Genomic DNA, 17982 nt, shown 5'->3' with positions numbered 1-17982 from the left:
TGGGAGAAGGGAACAGACCCCAGGAGACGGGACACAACATCTGTGGTCATATGCCGGAGAGGGACAGAAGGGGAAGGAATTATAGGAGAAGGGAACAGACCCCAGGAGACGGGACACAACATCTGTGGTCATATGCCGGAGAGGGACAGAAGGGGAAGGAATTATGGGAGAAGGGAACAGACCCCAGGAGACGGGACACAACATCTGTGGTCATATGCCGGAGAGGGACAGAAGGGGAAGGAATTATGGGAGAAGGGAACAGACCCCAGGAGACGGGACACAACATCACTGGTCAAATGCCGGAGAGGGACAGAAGGGGAAGGAATTATGGGAGAAGGGAACAGACCCCAGGAGACGGGACACAACATCTGTGGTCATATGCCGGAGAGGGACAGCAGGGGAAGGAATTATGGGAGAAGGGAACAGACCCCAGGAGACGGGACACAACATCTGTGGTCATATGCCGGAGAGGGACAGAAGGGGAAGGAATTATGGGAGAAGGGAACAGTTGGAAAGTTTGGTTTAGTGGGTGCAGCATCTGTGGTCATATGTCGGAGAGAGGCAGAAGGGGAAGGAATTATGGGAGAAGGAAACAGTTGTAAAGTTTGGTTTAGTGGGTGCAACATCTGTGGTCATATGTCGGAGAGAGGCAGAAGGGGAAGGAATTATAGGTGAAGGGAACAGTTGGAAAGTTTGGTTTAGTGGGTGCAACATCTGTGGTCATATGCCGGAGAGAGGCAGAAGGGGAAGGAATTATAGGTGAAGGGAACAGTTGGAAAGTTTGGTTTAGTGGGTGCAACATCTGTGGTCATATGCCGGAGAGAGGCAGAAGGGGAAGGAATTATGAGTGAAGGGAACAGTTGGAAAGTTTGGTTTAGTGGGTGCAACATCTGTGGTCATATGCCAGAGAGAGGCAGAAGGGGAAGGAATTATAGGAGAAGGGAACAGACCCCAGGAGACGGGACACAACCCCCGATTAATACCTGCTACACTACTGGGTGGACAGGGGCTATGTTGGGTATCGGAAAAGCTGCCCAAATTTTTCCACTCCACCATGGAATCGAACCCGGGCTCTCTCGGTTGTGTGCCGAGTGTGCTAACCACTGCACCACGAAGCCCCCTAGCACAAATGGATGCCCAGCCTTAATGTAAGTTCAGCTTTGAATGTCATGTATGTTTTTAGTAAATATATCGGTGTACAGTTAAAAACTTCCAAATATAATAGTGAAACTCTAATGAACAATTCATCCCTATTGTAAGTTCAACTCTGATTATTATAATTTTAGTAAATATATCGGTGCACAATTAAAAACTTTCCGATATACTAGTAAAACTAGTGTACAATTCCAGCAATACTCACAGGATTTTCAGGTTGAGCCGAGGCATGTTGAGGCTCTGCTTGAAGACCAACAGCCTGAGAGTCTTCACCAACACGCTGGCTGGTCACTGTCATCCAAAGAGTCCTCGGCAGCACAGGCCAGCCAGCACGCTTCCTGTCTGGAGGTATTTCCTCGCCATGTCTGGAAAATATTACTGTGCAGAATAACGCCTTGGAGCCAGGCAAGTCACCACATGGAAGCACAAGATTTTGTTTTTTGGATAAATGGGTAAAAAAATTGTAGTTGCCAATGATCCCTCTATTGGGGCTGAGAAGTGAGCAGTGCGAGGCAGTCAGCCGTTCCTTTCCTGTACAGTACAAGTCAACAACCTGTACCAACAACAAGCCAACACCTTTGCTTTTGCCCTTCAGCACTTTTGTATTCAGTGAGCGTGTCAGCTGGTCCACGCCGCGCCAACACACCGCCCAGTACTCCCTCCTTCACCCTGACACATTCACCTCAAGACCGTAGGCAACACTTTCCTCCGCCTCAAGACAGGCCCACTGCACACGACTTCCACGCCCACACACACACACACAGCAAGCGAGGGTTTGTTTATGCCACCACACAGAGACTTCATTGACTAGAGTGCACGGCAAGACACTGAAGTGACGCCGCTGAGTCTGGTTTAGCGGCCACGTTACTGTGGGGGTAAGTAAGGTGCTGGGGTGAGGGGAGTGGCGGGATGGGGAGGGGGTTGGGGGTGAGCAGGATAGCCCTTTCCCAACGTCCTCCACCTCTCTTAGTTTGAGGTAGATTGTGGGGGTGGGGAGGAATGGGATGAGTTACTGAGAAAAAATAAAGTACAAGAAAAGTATGATATCTTTATGGAAGCCTATAACACTGGTGTCGAAAAATATATACCCGTATACAGACCCAAAGTTAAGGGTAGGAAGGACTGGTTTAATGCCAAATGTGCAAACGCTAAAGAAAAAAGGGACAAAGCATGGAAAAGACTAAAAAGAAGGAAGAAACAAAGAAGACTTCAGAACGGCGAGAAATGAATATGTGAAAATAAGGAAAGAAGAAGAAAAGGGATATGAGAAGGATATTGTGGAAAAATGCAAAGAACAGCCCAAGCTGTTTTACAGATTTATAAATGGGAAGACTAAACCGAAAGAAACAATAGAAAGACTGAGAGACGGGAATGTGGAAGTCAATGACCCTAAAGGTATGGCAGAGTTATTAAATAGAAAATTCCAGCAAGTCTTTACCAAAGAAACAATCTTTATTGAGCCACAAGAGAATAAAATAGAAGTTCATATGGAAGAGATTATGGTAAACAAAGAAGAGATCCATAAATTGCTGGGAGAACTAGAAGAGGGAAAAGCAGTAGGACCGGATGGAGTTTCTGGGTATATTTAAAAAAAATGTAGAGATGAATTAATTGTTCCAATATACGACGTCATAAGATGCTCAGTAGCAACAGGCACGGTGCCCAATGAGTGGAGAAGGGCTGAAGTGGTCCCCATATATAAAAGTGGAAGGAAAGATGAACCTTCAAACTACAGACCCATATCCCTGACAAGTGTTTTGTGCAAAATATGTGAGAAAATAATAAAGAAGCAGTGGACTAAATTTCTAGAAGAGCATAAGTTAATTACCAGCAAACAATATGGATTTCAAAAGGGCCGATCATGTGTTACAAACTTACTCAGTTTTTACTCAAGAGTGACAGACAGAACACAGGAAAGGGATGGATGGGTTGATTGTATTTATCTAGATTTAAAAAAGGCCTTCGACAAAGTTCCACATACAAGACTATTATGGAAACTGGAAAATAAAGGAGGATTGAAAGGAAATATGAAAAAATGGATGGCAAGCTACCTAATGGGAAGGAGATGAGAACTGTGGTCAAGGACATAAAATCAGAATGGAGAAATGTAGAAAGCGGAGTACCACAGGGTTCAGTATTAGCACCGATAATCTTCCTGGTATATGTAAATGACATGGCTGAAGGAGTTAATAGCTACATAAACCTATTTGCTGATGACGCTAAATTACAAAAACATATAAGAAACAAAGAAGATTGTGAAATACTGCAAGAAGACCTATGCAAAATTTGGAAATGGAGTATGGATTGGGAGATGGAATTTAATGTGAAAAAATGTCATGTTATGGAAATGGGTAAAAGTGAAACAAGACCAATCTGGATATACAAAATGGGAAATGATGAAACATTGAAAAAAGTGCATGAAGAGAGAGATCTGGGAGTAGTGATGAGGGATGATAATCAACCAGAGAGTCATATAAATCGGATCTTTAGAGACACATATAACTTGGTGAGAAATATTGGAGTAGCATTTAACTACATGGACAAGGACATGATGAGAAGGCTAGTCACTACCATGATTAGACCAAAATTAGAATATGCAGAGGTAGTGTGGTCCCCCCATAAGAAGAAGCATATAAAGAAACTAGAAAGAATACAGAGGATGGCATCAAAAATGGTCCCAGAGTTGGAGGGATTAATATACGAGGAAAGATTAAAGGAAATGAACTTAACAACACTGGAACAAAGAAGAGAAAGGGGAGACCTAATCCAAATTTATAAATTATTAAACAAAATAGATGAAGTAGATAATGAAGAACAGAACAGAAGGAAACATAAGCAGAAATACAAGAGGACACAGTAAAAGATTGAGAAAGGGGAGATGCTTGAGAGACACAAAGAAGTATAGCTTCCCGCAAAGAAATGTAGAGGTTTGGAACAGTCTGAGCGAGGATACAGTATCAGCGAGGAGTGTGCAAAGCTTTAAAGATAAGTTGGATAAATGCAGACACGGAGACGGGACCACACGAGCATAATGCCCAGGCCCTGTAAAACTACAACTAGGTAAATACAACTAGGTAAATACACACACACACACACACACACACACACACACACACACACACACACACTGCTCCAGTAGCTCAATCGGTAGAGCGCTGCGCTGCAAGGCTTCACGGCCAAACAGGCAGTGGTTTGAGCCCCGCTCAGGCCGGATTCTTTCGGTTGACTATAGTCTTCCCAAAATGTCGAGTCCGTTCTGGTGGGGCGCTGAAAGGGAATTACCCTGATGCGGCGTTGTCAGATGTACTAGCAACAATTATTGTCTTATTGTTAGATTACTTCTAAATGAATCTTCATAATAGTGCATTTATATAAATTTCTAATGAGGATGTATAGAGAGCTTTGAATATTGTTCTAGTGGAATGATAACAATGACCTTGTATAAATACCACAAAATGTGGCAGCTCTGTTCTCCAAAGTTGCCATTTTTGAGGCTGGGTCAAGGGTACATTGACCGCGCTAATCCGCAGGTAAACGAGAGGTCCATTCTTATGATAACCCGACATACACACACACACACACACACACACACACACACACACACACACACACACACACACACACACACACACACACACACACACACACACACACACACACACACACACACACACAGGTACACTCGTGGGACACAAGTGTTGACACAGTTTCCAAAATGTTTTGGATGCCGATAGTGAAAGACGGCAACTATTCAACAGAGCTGCATTCGAGTTATATAAGACGTGTGTGTGTGTGTGTGTGTGTGTGTGTGTGTGCAAGGATCAAAGAGTGTGTGTGGGTGTGAGAGATATTATTTAAGGATTTTTCTTACGAAACTGAGAGCATCAACTGCACGACGATTATGTTTCTTTAAAAAAAATCTGTTATGAATGCTCTTGTTTCCACGAGTGCCCGACCTGTGATAACATTTTCTGCATTCCATGAGCTGCATACTTGCTTGGCTTTGCTCGCCAGTGTGCATTCTGGAGAGAGAGAGAGAGAGAGAGAGAGAGAGAGAGAGAGAGAGAGAGAGAGAGAGAGAGAGAGAGAGAGAGAGAGAGAGAGAGAGGAAATAAATTGCACTTCCTTGCTGAGCCTTTAATTGTTGCTAGTACATCTGGCAACGCCGCATCAGGGAAATTCCCTTTCGGTGCTCCACCAGAACGGACTCGACATTTTGGGAAGACTATAGGAGTGGTTACTGTCCCCCCCTTGAGCAAGGGTGATGGGGTGTGTGGTGTGTGAGGTCCTGGCAGTACCCAGAGATTGACGATAATGAGCACATGCTCACGTCGGGAGGGTTCCTGCTGGCGATGACGAGTCCAACACGTGATCAGGCCGTGTTGAATTACACACACACACACACACACACACACACACACACACACACACACACTAGGATGTAGTTGTTGCAACATGTTCTTTGTGATTCCAAGGTATTGTGAAGATAAGTCATCAATGAGATCAATAACATTTCATTTAATTTAATTGAAATACTTATTTTTCATTAAAAAATAATACAGTAAAATACTAAGGCCATGTAAATGTGTTTCATTTTGCTTGAGGGTCAAAACAGGTTTAGAGAATACTGTAGGAAAATGTCTTCAACATATTATAATGACGTTGGTGCCCATGAAAATGAAGACCATGCAGCCTTATACATTAGGCTGTTAAATAAAGATGGACTTATAACCCAAGCCAGAGGAGTTCCTAGCTGAAGAGCCTTCACATGAGCAAATAGTAGCCTAGCCTATCACCGCTGAAATAGTAATATTTACCCGCATTTTAAAATCTCATAAACGAGAAATAATAATGGAAACGGTTAACAGAGTGATGATTAGCAAATACAATATAAACAAATAATTTGTCAACTTTTAGAGTGCGCTGGGTGTGATTCTAGAGTTTTACCAAGACAGGCTACGTATGGCTTACCAAAAGCTAGCTTCTGTTCATTAAACTCTTGTAACACGTCCAGTCTATTAGACTGTGGCCTTGATGAGTGTGAAATATCCATTGTGAGTCTGTTATAACAGCTAGGGCCCTGTGGGGGAGATCACAGCCAATAGTTTTGGCCATAAGGGCCACAGCTTCCCTCATCATGTCTGGACCTGAGGTGAACGGTTGTTTCAGTCCTTGTACGTAGCTGAGCCTCTCTCACAATGGTTTCCATACACAGTACAAAGGGAGGGCGGTTATGGCAGCAAGACACACACAATGGCAGTGTGTGTGTCTTGCTGTCATAACCGATGGTAAATGACCCGCGAGACACCGTGCTTTGAAGTCGGCGCGGTGCTGGAAGGGCCAATAATGGCGCCCAGCAGCCTTACACACAGGGTCGCCTATGTCGGGACTCTCTCTATTAAGGGACCCTACCTTAAGTATAGGAGGCATCAGTCCATTCTCAAAACCTACCCAATCTATAAATATGGTCAGCCAGAACCAAGCAGTCCTCACCTGGTCCAGCAGGTACGGAGTGTTGGATGCAGCCATCCCCTCGGCAGTGGCCTTGTTGTTGCTCCGGAAATAAATCCTGCCCAGGGCCGAGGTGGCTCCCGGGGCAGTGACGTCCATGGTGACACAGTCCCCTTCCTGTGGGCCAGATGCAAGGCTTGCTATTAGAAGACCCTTTGGCTTCTCACATCAACTGTTTCTACAGGTCAAAGAGGGGATCAATCTGGTTCCAATGAGTGTTTCTTGGATTCATGGTACAGAAGAAGGGCCAAACTACCACCAGGCTCATAAAACTACCCCTGGAAATGCTAAAAAATCCTACGAAAGCCTTGCCCAATGTGAACCTTGGCGACGAAATGTTTAGTAATCCGGCCAAGCTCCCTGGCGTCCCTTATCTGCTTATTTGTTGTTTTATAGCAAGTGAGGCAGCTCAAGGCAAGGAACAAAAAGGCCTGCCAGACGCTGCTCCAGCAAAAGAAAATGGAAGGAGAGGCCAGAAGAGAGGTGTCCTGATTCCTCCTGAAGGCGTTCAAGTCACAGGCAGGGAAACACAGACGAGGGGAGGCGGCCAACACAACACTGCACACACCACTCATGTCACCCAGCACCAGGATCACTACACTCCACATTTACAAAACTACTGATTCATGTTAGTTTACAAATGTAGCTTATAAGTGTAAGAGCAAACTTAAGTCTAAATCATTACTCTTAAACTGACATAACTTACAAATACAGGCCAGTATTGGTGTGGTGAGGATTTCCAGTCACGACACACACAGCTAACCTTTATCTGGCAGCGGGACACTTGTAAAGTCCCTGTGTGGGCCAGACAGGGGCTTTTTGTGTCCCCCTTCAGTGTGATGGCAAAGCTCTCTGGCAATGTTTGGGCCAGAGAATCCTGCCGCCTCTCCACCCCTTCTCAGCATCACAAGGCCGAGGGCGAGTCCGGCCGCCAACGAGTAAGACTCCCGATCATTGGAGTTTTCCATTTCTGGGCCAGGAGGGAGACCGATCTCCTGCATCAAGACCTTTGCCTTGTGACTATGTGCCGTGTCTTGGCAAACCAGAGGGGCGCCTGGGGTGGCAGCAACCTGAGGAAGCAAAGAGAAGTGTTAAGAATACATCAGTTTACCTTCCCAAGCAGATACACATGCATGGGGTTCAGTACACCAGCCATGGACTTGCAAAAGGATGCCAACGAACCTGAACCGTATGAGGAACGTCTAATTTTGTTGAGGTGGGTGGCAGGAGGCACTCCTGAGGCACGCTGAGGAGCTTGGTGGTCTGGATGTCCATTGTTCCTCTCCTGGTCACGGACAAGCCCAGCAGGAGCCCCACACACATCACTTCTTGGCCCCGCACTTGATAATCCAGTATGTTGGGGGCACCTCAATGTTGAAAAGGTCAATGGTTGTGCCTCTTAGGGAGCCTTGCCTGAGAGGTTGAGCTTGGGTGTTGGAAGGGTTTCTGTGATCACTGGGGCAGAGGTGCACAGTGTAAACATTCCCCTTCCAATAGGCAGCGCCACAGTCCTAGTGCAGAGAGCATAGAGGTGTCGCTCCTGCTGCTCCAGAAAGTCATGATCGGACACTTCTGGCCGCTGCACAATGTTGACAGTCACGGCTTTTGAGGAACAAAACATACGGGGAACCTCTGACACTCACTGGTCTTCCACCCAGAGGAGGGCCAGCATGTCTGTGTCCAGGGTCTGCGCCGTCCTCGTCCTCCTTGGACAGCTGTGGCGCCTTCTTGGCCTCCTGTACCAGGTCCTGGTCTGGGTGACACCTCACCTTCATGTTGAAGGGATCCTTCAGCCTCTTGCTGTTCCCACAGTCATTTTTCTCGGCGGATTCTCTCCGAGTCACAAGGTTGGGTCTGTGTTTGAGGTGGCAGGCTGAGGCCGGCCAGTGTTCCGGGGCCACAGGCGACACGTGTGCTGGCCGTTCATCAGCACCAGCAACACTCCTGGCCACAACAGCTGAATGTCCCTCACAGTAAGACAGTTTATTTGTTACGAGTACAATTTATTGGTGAATGTTGGGTCTGACGTCACAATTTTGGAGACTGCTGACTGGGAGATGGGTCAGAGCAAATGACTTCTGAGTGTTTGGATTGATACAGTTAAAAAATGGCTCCATTGCACTGTCTTGCAAATGACAATCTGCAGCTGCAACTGAATATAACAACACCAGACTCTTGGCGGTTGTGCAGACATGTGGAATGCAGGGGAAAGGGTTGGGCTCTGCACCCTCCATGATGTTATAGAGGAGGCTGTCTGCTGACATAGCCTGGGATGACAGGCTTCTGTGCTAATGGAACTTAGGGAGGAGGTCCCTGCAGAGGGCACAGCATTGGGAAGTCTCTCCATAATGGTGGAGGTGCTGTGAGGCTCTCAGGTCTGCAGTCAGCTGGTTCAGGCAGGGAACAAGGAGGTTGAAATCTTCATAGACAAGGTGGAGGGCAACATGTATTGGTGGCAGGTACACAAAGAGAGGAGCATTAACCCTGTGTTCCCTTCCTGCTGCTTCTGCACCACACCCACCTTCTGCAGCCCAGCACCTCACTGAGGCTGTCCCCCGTGTGGAGGGGAGGACAGGATGTACTCACAGCCGTTGTCAGAACCACTTTCTGGGCTCAAAATTTCTTTGATGCCAGTGAAGGACTGCAAGAATCTGCAATATCCACGGGGCAGGTCAGGGCAAGCTTGTCCATGTCGTAGCCGATCATGGACAGCACCACCTTGGAACACAGCGTGCATTCACCCTGTGGGGAAAAGTCACCTGACACCGGAGCGTTCCTTGTTGCATACCACTTGTTGATCAACTGGAGTGCTGCATCCGGTTAGCCAAACTTGAGGGCAGCGAGGGAACACTTCACAAGTGGTGATGACGTCAATTCTGGGAGGGTTATTCTGTAGAGGTTTCCATTGGCATGTTCAAGAGTTATGTCACTGCCAGTTGAGTCTCTAAGAGCAACAATGGCACAGGAGAGCGGCAGACCGGGATCCTCACTGAAGGACTCTGCGTGCATCTTCTCCGACACCACCGGCGACAGCCCAGCGTCAAACTTGGCATTAGCAGAGAATGGCGGGCGGCTGAACGGGAGCAGACTAGACCTTCGGAGAGGTGTGGCGATAGGAATCTGAAGGTGCGGCGATATAGTGAGGGCAGAGAAGCCCCTGAACAAGGAAGAACGGAACGCGGGCAGCCCACTGATGTTGACGGGACTGACCTGGACAGTTCCCGTGTAGAACAGCAGTGTTGCTGCTGTCCACGACTATCACCATCTTGAGGGCTTTCAGTGGGTGAGCCTCTTTGGCGAGTATGGAAAAAAAAAAAAAAAAAGATTGATCATTTGAAAAGTCGTACTTGATGCGGCGCAAAGTTCCCGCCAGTGACAACACGAGGTAGAGGTACTGCTACTCCACGTGGCCCTCCGTCAGGAAGGCTCGGGGAAGGGAGTGGTCGGTCCAGAGGTAGTCCAGGCAGATGTCCGGCACGAGAGGCTCTGGTTCGGAGAGTGTTTCCTTGAGGGACGTCAGCTGTGAGGTGCGTGGGGTGCGGTGTCCAGGGAAGGGCCAGAGGAAGATGCTGTCCGCCAAACACTGATGGGGACTGGGTTCGACTGCAAGATTGGGAGACTTATTAATCATCTACGACATTATATTTCACACACACACACACACACACACACACACACACAAAAAAAAAAAAACATCAGGTTGGTGTGATATGGATGTAGGTTGAGAAATGTAATTATTAACTTGTAACATGCATCGTTTGCTCGATGAAAGATTGAATTGTTCACCGATTCCTGAAGCCTCGAAATACTGAGCTCGTAGGTGTGTTGGTAGTGAGCTCAGCGCTGGCTGGCAGTTAATTGCCTCCAGCCGATTGTACCATCGACGTCAAGTAGTCCTGAGCTGTGTGGCGGATGTTTTGATTTTGCTCCACCCCGTACCTGACTTTGCCATCGTTCACGACACAAGCTATCTAGGCCTGCCTGCCGATGAGAAGACTGGTGCCCTGGCGGCCAGCGTGAACGACCCGATGATGGCTGTACGACTGATTCCAGAATTTGATGGATCGTCACTCGGCGTGAGCGAGTGACTGGACAAGTTTGAGTTGGTGTGTCAGCTGAGAGGGTTCTCGGAGTGGCAGAATATCGCCTCACCGGAGGAACGTTCGCAGTCTACCAGCAGCTGAGTGGGGACGACAAGCTGGTATACGAGAAGATCAAAGAAGCTCTCATCTCTGCTTTCGCGTCAGATCGTTTCTGTGCATACGAGCAGTTCGTTGGTCGAAAGCTGCGAGATGGTGAACCCGTGGATGTGTACCTAGCTGACCTGCGGCGTCTGGCTACGCTGTTCGGAAGCATGCCAGACACTGGATTGGCCTGCGCTTTTATGGCCGGCCTACCTGACTGCCCGCCGCACCCTGCGGGCTGGTTCTCGGATGGAATCCATGGGTCTCTGCGAGATCCTGAGCCGCGCTCGTGCTGTACTGGTAGAGGAGAGTGGGGACGCGGCTGCGGTAGGCTTACCGTTGCCCCCCGAGCATCGTGATCAACTGGTCGCCGAGGCGACTGTTGTAACGTGCCGCTCTTGTGGCCAGCCCAATCACTACGCTCGTGACTGTTTGACTGGGCGTCATGTGCGGCGAAGAGGACGCGGCAGCCTCCGCTGCTTTCAATGTGGACACCAAGGTCACATCGCCTCGTCGTGCTCAGAAAACTACGCAGGAGAGGCGGTTTCAGCGCCAACCTCCTCTCTGGCTCCTCAGTAATAGGCGCCCTTCCGATTGTTTGGTTGTTAGTGGACGGGGTGAGATGCGACACCCTGGTGGACACCGGCTGTACGAAGAGCATTGCACACGTCTCTACGTGCTCCCACTGGACAAAGCAAGAAGTCCAAGTAGTGACTGTGGGCGGTGAACGGTATAAGTGCGAAGGAACAGGTGTCGTGCATGTCCGGCTGCCGTCGGGAGGTGCCCGTGGAGGTGTTAGTGGTGTCCACTAGGCCACTTAACCTCAACTTCATCCTTGGCATGAATGGCGTAAGCGTCTTCGGTGGTGTGACGGTGCGTGGTCCAAGAGACGTGAGGTTTGGCAACGAACCTGTGTCATCAGCAGGTGCTTCCGTAGTTCCAGAGAGTGTTATCGATGAGCAGGATTTTGCAGTGACCTACGATGCGGCGGGAAGAAAGTGGACTGTTTTGTGGAAATGGTGTGGCGGTAAGGAACACCCACATCTACGTAACACTATCCCGGAATACCGCATGCGACCAGAGGTTCGCCGAGAGTTCGAACGCGAGCTGACGCAATGGGTTGCGGACGAATGGCTAGTTCCATACGACGAGAAGTGTCACGGAGCGGTGAAGAGGACAATACCGCTGATGGCCATGGTTCAAGAGAACAAAGGTAAAGTGCTGTGGCTCCAGGACAGGGAGTGAGTATGAGAGCAGGAGTGCAGCTGTGTGTAGGAGCCAGCACTGGTGAGCAGGGATGTGATGGGGTGTTGTTTAGGCTGGGCTGGACTCCGCTCTAGAAGACGAGGTTGTTTTCCTGCGACGAGGGAAGAAACAGTCATGAGCAGAGGTTAACAGCTGTAAGATGGCACCACACTGCATGTTCTTTTTGTATTCTTCTCCTCTGCTCACTGTGACTGTCTCTTTTAGTACTTATTATATCCATGTCTGATAATTGAGGGGACTCTGTTTGAGTCTATGTAGTGTGATTTTTTAGTTTCCCTTCATGCCTTTTCATGGGTTACAATACTACTACTACAACTACTACTACTACTACTACTACTACTACTACTCATAGCTGGGCACGATAACAGAAAACCTTATTCCCGATAACCGATAACTGATAATGAAAAACCTTATCGGTGATAACCGATATTCGTTAACTAGAGACACAAATATAGGCGATAACCGATACCCGATATAAATCCACAATTCCGATACTAGCTAGCGATAAGTCCGATAGGCGAAAACGATACTATATTGATATTTCAGATAGAACAACATTGATGAATTCAAATTTTCATTATCTGTATTTTAGGAAACTTACAAAACCTTAAAACCACACGTTGACACGTACATATGGACGGTAATACTAGAAATGCCTGAACCGGTGTTGTGTTATTTGGCGTCCCCACCGTCAAAAATTGTTTACAAACACTGGTCTCTTGTGAACGGTGCATGCTCAGACCAGCAAGCGTAGACCTGTACAGTCTCACAAAGCTTTTAAACCGTAATTAAGTGTTGCTGGAAGGCTGAATCAGACATACAGTACCACCATCCTCGCTGTTTCTAGGACGACACTCTGTACGAGTTGTATTTATATGTACAGAGTGTACGTCGCTCTAGAAACAGCGAGGATGGTGGTACTGTATGTTTGATTCAGCTTTCCAGCAACTCTTAATGTGTTAAAAAAGCATTGTGAGACTGTACAGGTCTACACTTAATGGTCTGAACATGCACAGTTCACGAGAGACCAGTGTTTGTACACAAAAGTGCCAGCTTTTGACGATGGGACACCAAATAACACAACACCGGGTGCCTTCAATACCATGGCATGCTCACAAACGAATATGGAATATCAAATTTGAGGCAGTGAATAATCATTTTGGGGGAAAAGTTAAATGATTTTTCTCTTTGATATATTGATTTTTGAGTAGCACAAAAAAAATAACCTAGTGTTTTTATTTTCATGACCTAAGTATGAAATCTCATCACCGAATTAGATATTCATACCTTTTTTTTTTTTACAACACCCACCACACGCATGCGCAGTAAGGAGACAAAAAAAATTTCCTGAGAGGCGGAAAAAAAGTAGCGATTATCGCTAGTTTGGTTACAAAAGTTACGAAGATACCGATATATATTTAAATAAGTAGCGGATGGTCGATAATCCGATTTTGTTATCAGCGATAAAGTATCGCGATAACGCCCAGCTATGATTACTACCACCACTATTACTACTACTACAAATAATAAAAATAATAATAACTACGTACACTGCTGTCCAAACCCTGACGTTGATGAAAATAATATCACTGGTTACTCCTCACCATCTCACACAGCCTTTCATGATCTGAGTGATTAAACAGTTGGCTTTCGGGGCAATAAACTTAATCGTACAAATACAGTCGTCCCTCAAATAGTACGGTTTCCAATAGTACGGTTTTGGTTTTATGCAGATTGTCATGTAAGAATTTTTTTAGGATTTTAAAATTTCCCGCTGGTGGCAGCAAGTAGCCATGGCGTGAGTGGCAACACTGTTCTACCAAACACCTGCTGAAAGCACCCAAAGCGTCTGAGAAAGTGTTCACCCTGCAGAAGAATTTATATTTAGGAGAAGTTACGTTTTGGGATGAGTTACTTTGCAGTAGGGAGAGCATACCATGTGAATGAGAGCAGTGTTCATCGCTGTATCTATCTTAGTGTAAAAGAAATTCTTGCCGCAGTAGCTGCCAGAGCTCCAGGAGTGCTGCAAGAGTAAAGATAAAGGACGTCCTTTTAGTAAGAATCGTCGTTACTATGGTAATGGCGTATCGCTCGCAGCAAAATGGGGTACGCTGATCTTCCTGATGCAATGGAAGCACTTATGTGTTTCTTTTGGCCGCCATATTTGCTGATGACGTCATCACAGCACAGAGGCGTTCCACCTCTCAAGGCCGGGAGCGGAGCGGAGGTGCCGCGTTGGCAACTCGTGCTGCTGCTCGACGTGTTTGAGAGCACTTGGGACGTACTGAGAGTCCCAATTCATTCTCTCAAACGCAGCCCAGGAGTGTTTCTTGGGGGGACACTAATTTTATCCGGATTTTTGAATAGCTAGGGGGTCCTGAGTCCCTAACACCCGTACTATTTGAGGGACGACTATTTGCAAAGAAGTAAACTCCATATTTTCTAGTTTCCAAGATTCATCAAAAGCCAAATTTTGTCAGAAGAGGAAGAAGAAAATGAAGAATTGACTCAAGCCAGAAAATGGAGTTGGGAACTGACATAATAATATTATATATTAGATTAATAATTGTAAAACTCCCGACACACACACACAAGGGTGGCCGTACAATCACCTCTGTCCTGGCCCGGCGTGTCTTCCATGTGGTGTGGCTGTTGTTGCCCGAGCTGAAGAGGATGCAGGAGGAGGGGTCTGGGGACATGAAGACGGCCCGCTGCGCTAAATCACTCATGTAGGCGGGACGGTCTGACCCGCTGTAGCCTGTAGCAGGAAACAGTGAAGTGACCAACCCCGCATAAAACAACAGGTCATGTTATCAAACACATCGTCACCCTAGCACACACAGTTGACAGGGCTTTTGGGAAAGTTGTGGGCCTTTCCAGGGGTAGTCTTATGACCCTTTTGGTAGTTTGATAAGCCTTCTGTAACATGAACTCTAAAAGGCACTCATGAGGATGCATTTTACCTCTTTTTTGGCCTTTAGAAATAAGTGATGTGAGAGTCGGCAGTGTCTAAGCATGCCGACCACTGACCTAACTAGCAGTGGTTGTAAGAACTAAAATACTAAAGCTATGGGAAACACATCCACAGTACAGGAGCTGATATCAACCCAAGCTTATATAACAGAGAAATCCCACACCTTCAGCTGACTGGCACAAAAATGTATAGTGTTGCACATGAAAGCCACACAAGCCTAAAGATGAAGTGAATCAAGAAAGCCTGAAGTGGCTGCCTCAACCCTTCCCTTCCCTCATAACAAAACCCTCCACCTAACCCACGGCTGCCAGTGTGCCCGGTGTCCACGTACAGAAGGGAAAACGTGCTCTACAAAAATGAGTAAAAAGAAAAATAAGGAAAATCGTGGCAGAACAGACTGAAAAGGAAGAGAAGGGAAGACGTGGGAAATGAGACCAAAAATAAAGGCAACAGCTCAAGGGCAACAAAGGAAGATAAAACAAAAAGAGGCCTGGTAGTCGCTGCTCACAGAGAAGCAGGCAGAGGGAGTGGCCAGAGGAGGGGTCAGTTTTGGATAGCAAGGGGTCCTGATGCATGTAACACTACCCATATAAGTCTGTGTGGTCTGTGCCTGCTCACTTACACTACTTATATCACTCACTCAAGTCTTACCTGTTCAATAGAGCAGCGGATTGGTTTCGTCCAGCGGGTTCAGCAAACTGTAAAAGGTCGGGAGGCTTTCCGGTTCATTCTTCTGGGCGTCAATCTCTGAGGCCGTCACTCGCTGCTCCAGCAGGATCCCGTACCTGATTGGCCACACCTTCCTCACCTGGCAGAGAACACAACTTAAATTATTATCATTATTATGAGACCCAGAGCAGGTAGGGAGGAGGAGGAGGAGGACCCTAACAGCTGCCTGGTCAGCAGCATCCAAACACCCAGTGAACAGTGAAGTAGGTGACCCAGCCCGACTTGTGTCCAGAAACGCAAAAACAGTCCTGGCGTTGCTCAGGCTGATTGCACGAACACACACACACACTTTTTCCACATATAAACACACACACACACACACACAGGCATAGACACACACACACACACACTTTTTCCACATATAAACACACACACACACAGGCATAGACACACACACACACACACACTTTTTCCACATATAAACACACACACACACACACACTTTTTCCACATATAAACACACACACACAGACATAGACACACACACACACAGGCATAGACACACACACACACACACACACACAGGCATAGACACACACACACACACACACAGGCATAGACACACACACACACACAGACAGACACACACACACACACACAGGCCTACCTGGATCTCAAAGGTCTTTCCTGAGGGTGGACGGACAGTGACAGGTGACAGTGAATCACCTTGCTGGATCAGGCACTAACCCTCCTCCTCCTCCTCCTCCTCCTTCTCTCCTCCTCATCCTCCTGTCTTCTCCCCTGAAATAATAATAATGGTAATAATAAGAATAGTAATTAATAAAAATAATAACAATAATAATAATAATAATAATAATAATAATAATAATAATAATAATAATAATAAGAATGAGGTTTAGTATGAAAGGGGAAGGAAGGAAAGGAGAGAGAGAGAGAGAGAGAGAGAGAGAGAGAGAGAGAGAGAGAGAGAGAGAGAGAGAGAGAGAGAGAGAGAGAGAGAGAGAGAGAGAGAGAGAGAGAGAGAGAGAGAGAGTGGGGGAGGAAATGGGTGTTGAAACAAAGAGGGCCGTTGTGCTCCCCTGTCTACCCAACAATCTTGCAGCGTCAACAAAATTTCAGGTGTCAGGGTCAAAACAGTGTAGCGTTGCCGAAAGTTGTTAATCTGCTTCCTTTTAATTATTGCGGGAGAACGGCAAATGTTTACAATGGAATCAAAATACCTGTAACTTTATTTTGATCTTAGAGGCCTACCAAGAAAATCTCAAGCAGGCCTAACCTGTGAGTACTTTTGGGGCCGAAATAGCCTGTCCTCCCTTGCCCTAGACCGAGGGAGCCAACGCACTCTTACATCATTTACAATTTGCCGTTGATGAGGTTTGAGGCCCTGCTGCTCCACGAGGGCCGTCAACAGTTTCAACGTCAGCCTCAATAACAGTCTTCGATGCACTTATTCTCAAACATCGTAGTGAGTGAGTGAGTGTCTTAATTGCTTTCACAAATAATATCACATATAACCATTAGTTCAGTGTTCATGTCTAATATTTTCAAATAGTATCACAATTAAATATCCAATGATTATTTCCCACACACTGAACATCCATCACACACAATTTATCTTTGAGTACAAACACTAGTAATTAATAGCCAGGATCGGTCATGTTAGGAATTCTCTGTTTCAGCCTGGAGAACAACACAACACTGGTCATTGGCTGAGTGGTTGGCTTCTTGTCCCTCACACAGCTTATGCATTTCTTCTCAGCCACGGTGCAATCCTGCGATTTATGATTGCCAGCGCATTTGAAACATTTTGGGGCGTCTCCATTGGTCTTGGCAGTACTGTTGGCCTCAAGATGGCCGTATCTCTGACAGTGATGGCATATAATTGCATGGTATCTGTCTCTCACCGTGCATATTCCCCATTGTAATTTCATCTTGTCGTGATTCTTGTGACTCAGCTCTCTCACGGTTGGGTCGCACCTCAGTATGTAGTGCATCGTGCCGCCCGCCGCAGACTTACTAAAGATCAGCTCAATCTTGTCCTCAACACCCTCACTTGTGTGTAAGAACTCATTGTGGTCCAAGATGGTCTCCTTTATCTATTCCTTCGTCTCCTCTTTATGCACATTGCATCTGTGGTTTCATCTTTCCAACACTCTTGGTATTAATTTGCTCAACAGACTCCAGCAGTTTTTAGCAGCCTCA

At 46.7% G+C, this 17982-nt stretch overlaps 1 pseudogene; it reads right to left on the bottom strand.

The window, feature by feature from the left end:
- Positions 1-1363: 1363 nt before the first annotated feature.
- Positions 1364-17691, bottom strand: LOC127003887 (anaphase-promoting complex subunit 1-like; annotated as a pseudogene).
- Positions 17692-17982: the final 291 nt, after the last annotated feature.

Source organism: Eriocheir sinensis, chromosome 26 (assembly GCF_024679095.1).
Source record: "Eriocheir sinensis breed Jianghai 21 chromosome 26, ASM2467909v1, whole genome shotgun sequence".
Taxonomy (NCBI): domain Eukaryota; kingdom Metazoa; phylum Arthropoda; class Malacostraca; order Decapoda; family Varunidae; genus Eriocheir; species Eriocheir sinensis.
The sequence above is the reverse complement of the archived record's forward strand: the minus strand, read 5'-3'. Positions and strand labels throughout refer to the sequence as shown.